The following is a 10,929-nucleotide window of genomic DNA, read 5'->3' as shown; positions in this document are numbered from 1 at the left end:
AGTAACCTTGGTGAAGATAAGAGATCAAAATCATCAAGCCATTTAGTCACAAAGATCTTAAATTGAAACCTCAATCAACCTTAGGTTTGTTGGTGTGTGGTGGGTAGGGCCACTACTAGTTGAGTGGCTTCTTTCCACATATAGCCTTTGTTCTCCTCAAGCTATTGTGGTAAATATCTGTTAAATCTATCCATTATGAAGTTAAAATGACCTTGTTGAAGTCATTGAATTTCCATTGACACAACCCAACATCTTGAGCTGAATGTGCTCACTTTGGGGTAAATGAAATCAGAACCATTTATTCATTTTTAACCAATTAATCGATGGTGATAATTAAATTGGCCTGTTAATTTACCATCCACAATAACGTAATTTGGTCGTATTATGTATTTTCCTTAGATTTTTCCTTAAATTTTGTTTGAGAGTTAAATCTTTTGAAATTTTATCCTAAGATACAATAAGGCATAAGGTTTAAGGAAAATGCTCCAATGTAATTACTTGATAATTTAATTATTAAAAGTTAATTGTTCTCTATTTTATTTGTCTATTAACGTTCGACCCATCACTGATTTTGAAACATCTATGGGATGTTAATGAGATCAAACCCAACCTATGAAATTTTTAGTTTGGATTAATAATTACTATGTGATTCATTTTGACATTTTTATATGCAAAGTTTACCATTTAAAAATCATTTCGCATACATGCTCAATATAGCTAGCCTTAGTTAAATTATACAAAGGTGTGGCATGCTATGGATTTTCTCTATGTTTTGTGAATGGGCTTTGAATTTTTACATGAGAAAATTGATATTTTTTTAAATTATCATTTTGCCCTTCATGCATTCATATAGCTGAGTTTGATTCATGTGCTTATTGAACTATTTGAATCTTCTCCTAATATTGTAAAAATTATTTAAGGTAATTTTTTATTAATGAAATATGCATTAGTTAAAATTAGTCATGGAAAAATGCCTTAAATACCTTTTAAAAAAAATAAAATTATTTTAAATGGACATTTGCATAATTACATACATTAGTGGAATTTCCTTAAAGTCAAATTATGGTTTTAAAAAAATCTTAAAAATACTTTTTTTTTTAATTTCTAAAACTAGGATAAATAAAAAATTTAATATAATTGCATGACTTAACTTAACTCATAATGGATGATTTTTTAATAGTAGAATCCTCATTTTTAATTATGAAAAATACTATATTTTTCTGGATTTGATTATTTATGATTTGATTGGACCATCATAGGATCTTGAGATAAATAACTAACATCATTGAATATTTTAGAATTTTTTGACTTAGTTGTTTTGCATGTGATTTCTATTAATTTAAAAAAAGCATGCGATAAGGTTGAAAAAAATGTTCTTTGGAGAGTTTTAGAAAAAAACGGTATTAATAAAACTTATATTCAAGTCGTTAACGATATGTATACTAGAGCTGTTACTTGTGTTCAAATAGAAGGAGGATTGATCAAGTATTTTACTATTTTAGTTGGATTTAATCAAGGATCGATTTTAAGCCCATATTATTTTTTTAAAGTTATGGATGCTCTTATTGGACATTTACAGAAGGATGTACCTGGGTGTATGATTTTTGTTGTTGATATACTTTTTGTGGATAAGACTAGAGAAAAAGTTCAGGAAAAAAACATGAATTATGGAGGTCTACATTATAGTCTAAAGGCCTTCAAATCATTAAAAAGAGTGAACGTTTTAGATATCTCGGGTCTATTGTTCAAAGTGACAGTGATATAATGAGGATGTTATTAGTCGAATTCAAGTTGGATGGTTGAAGTGGAGGAATGTACCAAGGCTTTTGTGTGATCGAAAATTATAGATTAGAATCAAAGGAAGATTTTACAAGATGGTGGTGAGACCTGCAATTCTTTAGGGCATAGAATGTTGGTCCATAAAAGAGAAGCATAAAACTAAGTTAAGTGCTGCTGAGATGAAAATACTTAGATAGATGTGTGACTTGCCACTTAATGAAGAAATACAAAATAAATGTATCTGTGAAAGTGTTGGTGTAGCTTCAGTGATAAGTAAGATTACAGAGAGCTGCCTTAAATGATTTGGTCACATTCAATGTCGAGCATTTGATGAAACGATTAAGAAAATATATGTTTTATATTTGACTTATGTTAAGAAGGGAAGAGGTAGACTTAAGAAGAATTGGGCATGTTGTATAAGAAAATAATCTTAATTTATTAGAATTAAATAAAAATATAGCACTCAATAAAACACAATGTAGAAAAAAAATTTATGTAGTCGACTCCACTTAGTAGGATAAAGGCTTGGTGTTGTTGTTGTTGTACTTGATCTTATTTATATTTTTTTTTCTTTTTGGTTTTAATTATGAAAAATAATTAATAATTCCTAAAAAATGAAGTAAATATCTAGGTACTTATTAAGTGGCTTAAATAAAAACATTTGATGTATCAATAAATTAGATTTGTTATGAGTTAATTAATTATCTGAAATTTTGTAATTACATAATTGTTTTTTTAACTATTCACCGAATAAAGAAAATTATAATTTATATTTTGACTTTTATTCAAAATACCCTAGAAGTTTGACTTTTAAAATTTCAAATTGAAGAAATCTTTGATTTAAAATTCAAATAATACAATTTAATTTTAATGCTTTTCAAGGTACTTTGAGTGTTTCTAGATTTTGCATTTCTTAGTTTTGGTAATGCATTCTTCAAAATTATTTTGTTAAATTTTAAAAACTTAAAATTTATTTTTATTTGGTTGGTTCAAATTGCTCTTAGCAAATTTTCAATTTAGAACATCTTGCATAAACCTTGATGTGGTGTTCTTTTCTACCTAGGTTTACATTGAGTCAACTTGTAGTGACTAGTTTCATAATATCATATATTTATTATTATATGCATTTTGCACTTTATATTTGCATTTTGATAACTGTTTAGGATCATGGATTTATTGTACTTAACTTCTTTCTAGTTTGATATCAACACAATGACTTGCAATAAGGCTTAATTGAAATAGGTCAAGCCCTATAGTGCATATCTAGGCACATAATTTAATATTTTATTTCCTTTTCTAAGATATCTTATACAACATTTTAGCATAGTTTATCCTAGCTTCTTCTAATACCATTGAATCAATACCTTTTGGTTCTTTAATGGTTGTCATAAAATATGTTTTTAATGTGGAGAGATAAATGTCTATTTTTATTATGATGGTTTACCCTATGCTTTGTATATCGACTTGTCTTATTGTATAATTTGTCCTATTAGGATAATATTTCCTAAATCATATAGTTTATTATTTACTGTTAACCCCCCAATTAAACCAAAATATATAGAGCTACAACTCTAACTCCAATTGAACTTACATGTGAGCTACAACCCATTTCCTCGAAAGACTTTCTTGGAATTTAAAGATTTGGACCTACAATCCAACGATGTGTGTAGAAAAGCCTACAAAGGGGATCAATAAACATTGGGAAAAGGTGTACCCTGGGCTTGAGATTGAAAAATTATTGAATGAGTTAAGTTTTGATTTGAAAGTTTTGAATTCAAAAAGCTTAAATTGAATTGAAATGCTTGATTTGATTGGGGCTTAATTTGAATTCTTTGGTTTGAAGGATTTAACTTCAAAATTTTGATTTGAAAGTTTGTAAATTGGTTGGTTTGATTGAAAAATTTAAGTTTGATTTGAAGGTTGAGTTGATAAGATTTGAAAGTTGTTTTGTGGTTTGAAATGGTTTGAAAGCTTATTTGAATTTTGGAATGTTGATTTGAAGTTTGATTTTAAGTTTGAAAAGATTTCTAGGTTGTTTTGAAGTTTAACATTTGAAGGTTTTGAAATGAAGGTTCATGTTGATTTTGGCTATAAAGATTTTTAGAGGAAGTTAGAAAGGCTAACCCTAAGGAAAATCTAGACTCTATAAGGAGGCTAAATATGTAGATTAACTTAAATTTGGATAAGACATCCCCAGTCAAGATGCCTACGACTTTCCATCGTCCTTGGTTTGTCGGTTTCCTTAGACTATTAAACAACCAAATAGAAAGAATTCTCCACTATTATCATAATGATGTTGAATGTTGATCTTCTTATCTATTAGGTGGTATGAGGTGCCTTTGTTAGTAACCATGGGTTACTTATCCCTGAGGCACCTATATATTTTAAGGGGGTTACAAGCTTAGTGTTTTATATGTTCTAGTTCTGACTACTAGCTAGAGGTACCTAAGTATTTAACTTGGGATTCTAGTCTTAAACCATACTAGGCGTATGTGTGAACTTAAGTTTTATTTCTAAGTTGGCTAGCTTGTGTTCCATAGTTGATCTACCTAAGTGTAATTTTCATTGTTTAAGTTGGTGATATTTATTTTTTGTTTTGGTCGGTTTAATATTTTATTTTTTGATTTTGGTTTGTTCTTCTAGTTTGTCGGTCAACATGAGAATCAAGCTATTCTAAAAGTTGATGTTTTATATTTGATTTTCTGGTCCAAGTTTGATGTTCTTCCATTTGTTTTACTATCATATGTTTGAAGTTTATGTTCATGAGCTCGAGCCCGTCTAAGCACATCTTTCTTGTGGTATGAAATCGAGTGGTTAGACACATGAGGTTGGTTGGGGGTTCGTATCATAGCGTCCAACCAATCTTTAAGAAAAAAATAATAATAATTAGCATTTAAGTTTTATTCACATGATTAAATAATTGAAATTTTATTTTTCTCATACCTAGAGAAAGCTGAAGGCAATATATATATATATATATATATAACTGTCATGCAAAAATATATATTTATCATGCAAAAATACTTTATATATTTAAATATTAATCATGTGACTTGAAGAAATATTAAATACACAAATATTCATTAGTGTTTGCATATTAGACATACAACTTGTAAACTTTTGAATGGATATTTATAAATCTATATGTGAACATGTAATTTGTGTGGATTTTACACTTAGAAACTCACTTCTTAGATTATAAAAATATTATACATTTTTCTTTTTGAGAGAGAACTAATTTTTTACTTGGAAATTTGATTTAAAGCTTAAGCTCGATGAAGGTTTGCTTAAAAAAAAAATTAGTTTTGAAGATTAGTAGGAGGTTTTGTTTTTCATAAAAAAAGGGTTTAGAAGAATTTATTCATTTAAAACTCTTTTAGTTATTCTTTTAAAAATCAAGTTGGTTAAGCGTTAAATAACTTTAATATGTGGAGTTTTAAAAAACTCTAAACATAACTTAAACATTAGAGCACATTTAATTCAAAATTGTTTTAAAAGGGAGTTAAGTTGATTTTTAAAACATAATCTTTTTTTATTTGATTAAAATAAGTTTTGTTAACTAGAACACCTTTAATTAAGGTTTTTTTAAAAGATAGAGTTAGGTTGGTTTTTAGAATATAACATTTTTTATTTTATAAGGATAAGGTTTGTTAATTAGAGCACATTTAATCAAGGTTGTTTGAAAAGAGGGAGTAGGTTGGTTTTTAAAACATAACATTTGATTTTACAAGTTTTGTTAATTAAAGCACATTTAATTAAGGTTGTTTGAAAAGTGGGTGTTAGGTTGGTTTTTAAAATATAACATTTGATTATATATATATATAATGTTTTATGTCATATATATTTATATATATATGTATATAAACTTGTGAAAATAAGTTTAATATTTTAGAGCACATTTAGTTCAATATTTCTTTTAAAAATTTATTTTTCTTCCTTGAAATTTCCAAGTAATTTGTGTGTCTATACTATTAAAAATATTTACATTATTATAACTTATGATATGAGCTTTATAAGTGGTCTTGTTTTAAACCTATGAACTTGCATACCCTATTTTAATTATATTTGAATCACATTTTTTTATGGATCTTCAACACAACATGCATGGCTATTCCATAAAATTACACAAACACAACAACTTGCATGAGTTTTGGTAAGACACGTTACACCACAACTTGCATAATTTTTCGTAAGCCATATTATACCGCAACTTGCATGATTTTTGGATGAGCACATTAATACACAACATCCATGATTTTTGGATAAGCTCATTAAACCATAACTTGTATGATTTTTGGATAAGCTCATTAAATTGAAACTTGCATTATTTTTGGATAAACACACACATAAGGAACTTTGCATAACGACTTAAGCACATTTACATGAATACACATAAAGCTTAAATAAATATCACATAAAGTATAAATACCCTAAACATGAGTTCTAAACATGAAATGCATCATATATAAGCCTCACATATAGTCTGAACGCATGGAATACACAAATAAACATCACTTAAAGTCTAAATACCCTAAACATGAATTTTAAGCACATATAATACACATATAAGCATCACATACAGTTTAAATCCCTAAACTTGAGTTCTAATCACATGGAATACACTTATAAGCATCACATAAAGTTCAAAACCTAAACATGAGTTATAATCACATGGAATACACATATAAGCACATATACTTATTCTTTTGACATGCTTATCCATGAAACTTAGTTTATATACATGTGAAATATTCTTGTTTTATTACGTAAGCCATATGGAGGAGAGTAAGTTTTGGTGATGGATAGAAGAGTAGGAAGGATATGTGGTTCATCCAAAGTAAGAAGAACAAGGAGAAAAGGGGGGAAGGAGGTGTGCTTCAGCCAAGAAGAAGAAGAGAAGAAAAAGGTATGTATGAGTATGTGTTTTTGGCATATGGAAGAAGGGAAAAAGGAGAAGTTGATTGCAGTGATTTTTGGCCTATGGGAAGTGAGTGTGGGTGTGAGTGAGTGTGTGTTTTTGGCTTAAGGAACAAGGGAAGGAGGGGAAGTGGATTGTGGTTTTCTGCCTAAGGAAGAAGGGCAAAGGAGAGTGTGTACGGCCAAAGGAAGAAGGGAAGGATGAGAAGTGGATTATGGTGGTTTTTTGCCTAAGGAAGAAAGGAAGAGAAGAGTGTGTGTATGCATATATTTTTTGCCTAAGGAAGAAGGGAAGATGAGAGCGTATGTTTATGTGTATATTTTTGGCTCTAAGGAAAAGATGAAGTGTGGGTGAGAGAAATAACGAGTTTCAACAATGGGAAAAACAGAGAAATATATAGAGATTCACATCACACTCTTCGTAAAATAGAAATTCAAGCACATGCTTGCAAAGTAAATTAGGTGAGAAAGAAGCCATTACTATGCTTTGCTTGGATGAAGTGATGAAGTCAAGTTTCTTGTTTTTGCTTGCTTGGATGAAGTGCAGAGTAAACTTCTTTAGGGTTTCAACCAAGGGTGGAAGAAGGAGATGGTAACAAAAGAATAAACCACTTGTGGAGAAAGAAGAAGAAGGAAAAGGAAGGGTTTTTTGGCCACTTCAGGAGGAATGAGAGAATTTTTTGGCTAAGGGGAAGAATGAGGGAAAGGGAGAAGGCTGAATTTTTATAATAAAGAAGAGAAGTTATAAATTTTGACTAAGAGCGGGAAAAAAGGGTGGAAATTTGAAAAGGGTGTTAGGCATGATTGGGGTGGATGAGGAAATTTTAGGGAACACATTGGTGAAGTTGGCTTTGTTTAAGGTAGTCTCTATCTCAAGATTCAAAGTTCAAATGGGGGGTTAGGGTAGTTATGAGTGGTTATGAGCAAAAATTTTGAATAAAAAAGAACATAATAGTTAAGTCGGTTTTGGTTAGGTGACTCCTATTTTAAAGAATTTAAAATCAAAGTGTGGGCCCCACCTTAGGAGAGAAAATTTTGATGGTTTTTTTATGATAATTTTTAATTAGTTTTAATTAACTAACTTTAGTATTTTTAGCTCAAATTTACTCTAGATTTTGTTTGATGATGATTTGAGTTCAATTTGGGGTATTAACATGATTATTATTATAATTATTAATATGATTATCTTAATTACCATCCAAACTTATCATAGTCATAATAGACCCCCAAATGAAACTGATTTCTTCACGTATGGGCTCTTTTGAAAGGTTTTGACGATTTGGACGCACTCGCGCTATCTATTTTGAAAAGTAATCATTTGATGAAATATTTTATGTAGGCATAAATTTCATGCATAAAAACTCGAAGCAAAAAAGCTTACAAAAAAAAAATGCTTTTAATTGCCTTCAAGTGCATGTTTTCATATGTGATATTGAACATAATGAAGCTTTGTTTTCATATGTGATATTGAACATAATGAAATCTTAAGTTTTATTATGATCTATGGAGAAAAATATAATTTCGAGGTAAATTTAGATTAAACCAATTTAGTACTTGAATTTTAAGATTTGGTTGAAGTTGGCTATTTTTTATTTTGTTTTAGTTTGGTTAAGTTCAAATTTTGTTCAGTTAAATTTAAATTAGGATTGGATCAAATTTTAGTTTAAGTGGTATTCAAATTTTGTCTTATCCTAGTTCAAATTAGTCCTCTTGTGACACTAAAAAAGGATTTTAGGTCCATATGAAATTTGATATAAGCCAAAAAGGAATGGTTGATTAAAAGGCAAGGTCTAATATTCTAATCTTTTATTTATAACTTGGACGTGAATCATGCGATTTGGTTACATTTTCATGAGTTTTAATATTTTTTGTGATTTTAAGGGATTTTTAATTATTTAAATATTTAAAATAGACTAAAAATCAAGTTTTTATTTTAAATATCATTTTATTCTTAGAAAATACCCCTAATCACATAGAACTCAAAAAACTAAGTTTAATAAATTTTCAAGTTATATTTTAATTATTAAAAATCATTTTAGTGCCAAAAATGTTAATTAACTTGAAAAACTAATTTAAGTTATCAAATGAACTTAAAATGCTTTGAAATTTTTATGGTGGGTTCTCTCGATCCTAAAAAACTGTGGAGATAAAAAATCAATCATTTTGTTGTTTGTATTTTTCAAAATTAATTATTTTAGTGATTTAGGGTTTGTAAAGATTAGGTGTATTTTAAATGACTTGACTCATGAGAAATTTTCTCAAGGGCTCTCTGGTCATCATAAACCTTCCAAAATTTTCTTAGATTTTTCTAAGTAAAATGTTAATTTCCATGATTAATTTAAGCAAATAATGCATATAAACTTGAAAAATATGATTCTCTGTCTAGGGACCTTCTTTGACTTTGGAAAAATTAGAGAATGTTTCCTAAGACAGGGATAACAACATGCTAAAATTTCAAGTTATAGTGTGATTACTGCATGCATGGAGAATCAAAACATCCAAATCAGTGTTTAATTAATTAAAAATAAAATATGAATCACATGGATTTAAAATTATTTCCACATTGTTCTCCTCTGTTCACTGAGCAAAAAAGTATTTTTATTTTATTTTTTTGATTTTCTTACACCAAGATATGAATTTTTGAAGTTAGAGATCATTTTCTGAATTAATTAAATCCCTATTTGTCTATTTAAACATGCGGCGCCACCTTAACCTACGACGGCTCCGAAGCTCCACGCGGCGCGCTCCCATTCGACGCCGCCGTCCACCTCAGCACTGACTCGGCCCACGATTTATGTTCCGAAGTGTTGTCCGGCTTGATCTCAACCGTCCATCCGATACACGCACGATTGAACGGTGCTCCGTCATCGTCCCCGATAGCCTAGCGATATCCTAGCCCGAGAACCGTCCATCTTCTAGCCTTAAGATCTCTCTCATTCCTTATCCAAATTAGATGAACTTTTTTTTAAAATGCTCATCTAGACTAGAGGAACATATCCATATGGTTATGATGCCATGAAATCAACTCAAAACAAATGGAGAGCTCAAATAGGCTCGGGAATAAGAGAAGTTTTATACCTTGGCTCTGAGAAGTGAAGCTTCAATCAAAGGGTCTTGGCACGTTCGTTGGGATCCAAGGAGGCTAGAGATTGAGCCTTTAGTCTTTGTGTAAAGCCTAGGTATGATTTTGATCAAGACCAATTTTGGGTGTTGATCTAGAACTATTGTAGAGGCTATTTCAGAAGGTAATTTGATGGGGCTTTGTCTTCTCTTGCTATTTTGAAGGTGTGGGCACAAGCAATTGAAGTTTGGTGGAGTTTTCAGGGATGTCCTGTTTCTGCCATAATTTTCAAGCGCAAAATTAGGGTTACACAGGGGGAATCAAGGCAATGGAGTGATTGAAATGGGTTGTGGAGGTCTCAAAGAAGCTCTGTGAGTGATTTGGGAAACTCTCTCTGAAAAATTTTTAGCACACCTCCCATGGCCGTGAATGTGAGTTTTTATAAAAATGACCATCGGGTGGTTCTCAGGGCAAATATTTGGGTGCATTGTGGTGCTTAGGTGGAGGGCAGAGGAGCTCTATAATTTGATTTGGCTGAGCTGGCCTCTAGGTTTGATTTGGGCGAAGCTCCATGGGGGTGGCTCTTGGTTTTGAGCTTCTCCGGCGACTAGGTTGGTCGGCCATTGCATGGGGAGGTGGCTAGGAGCTCAGAGCATCCAGGGGAATCTGTCAAAGAAATTTATTGCAATGGGGTTTAGTTTTGGTAAGGGTATCTTAAGCATGTGCATTTTTGGAAATAAGATCCCTTAATTTGGGGGACTTTTGGTCCATGGCTTAGTTTAGGTGGTTAGATGGGTTTTGGCTCAGTCTTAGGGTCTAACCAATGACTGAGGTGGAGTTAATTTGATTGCTTTAAGGTGGTTTGGTCGTATTTAATGCATTGGTTCAAGTGATCGAAGTTTGGGTTTGGACTAGGTTATTCATGTCAATTGACCCAATTGATTGATAGTGTGTAGATGATTGTTATGAAGATTTTTTGTGAAGGGTTGAAGTGATTTTGAGTTCAATTGGTAGGTCAATTTGGGAATGTTGGGTTAGACATGGGTCTAGGTTGGGCTAGCCTTGGGCTAAGTCTAAATTGAATGGTTCAAATGATCAAGGGAGATCTTGTGAAGATTTTTCATGAAGGGATAGAGTGGAAATTTTGGGGTTAAGGCTCTCAATTTGGTGAG

The sequence above is a fragment of the Phalaenopsis equestris genome, unplaced genomic scaffold, assembly GCF_001263595.1.
Source record: "Phalaenopsis equestris unplaced genomic scaffold, ASM126359v1 Scaffold000442, whole genome shotgun sequence".
In the NCBI taxonomy this organism is placed as follows: domain Eukaryota; kingdom Viridiplantae; phylum Streptophyta; class Magnoliopsida; order Asparagales; family Orchidaceae; genus Phalaenopsis; species Phalaenopsis equestris.
Note: the sequence above shows the minus strand (reverse complement) of the source record.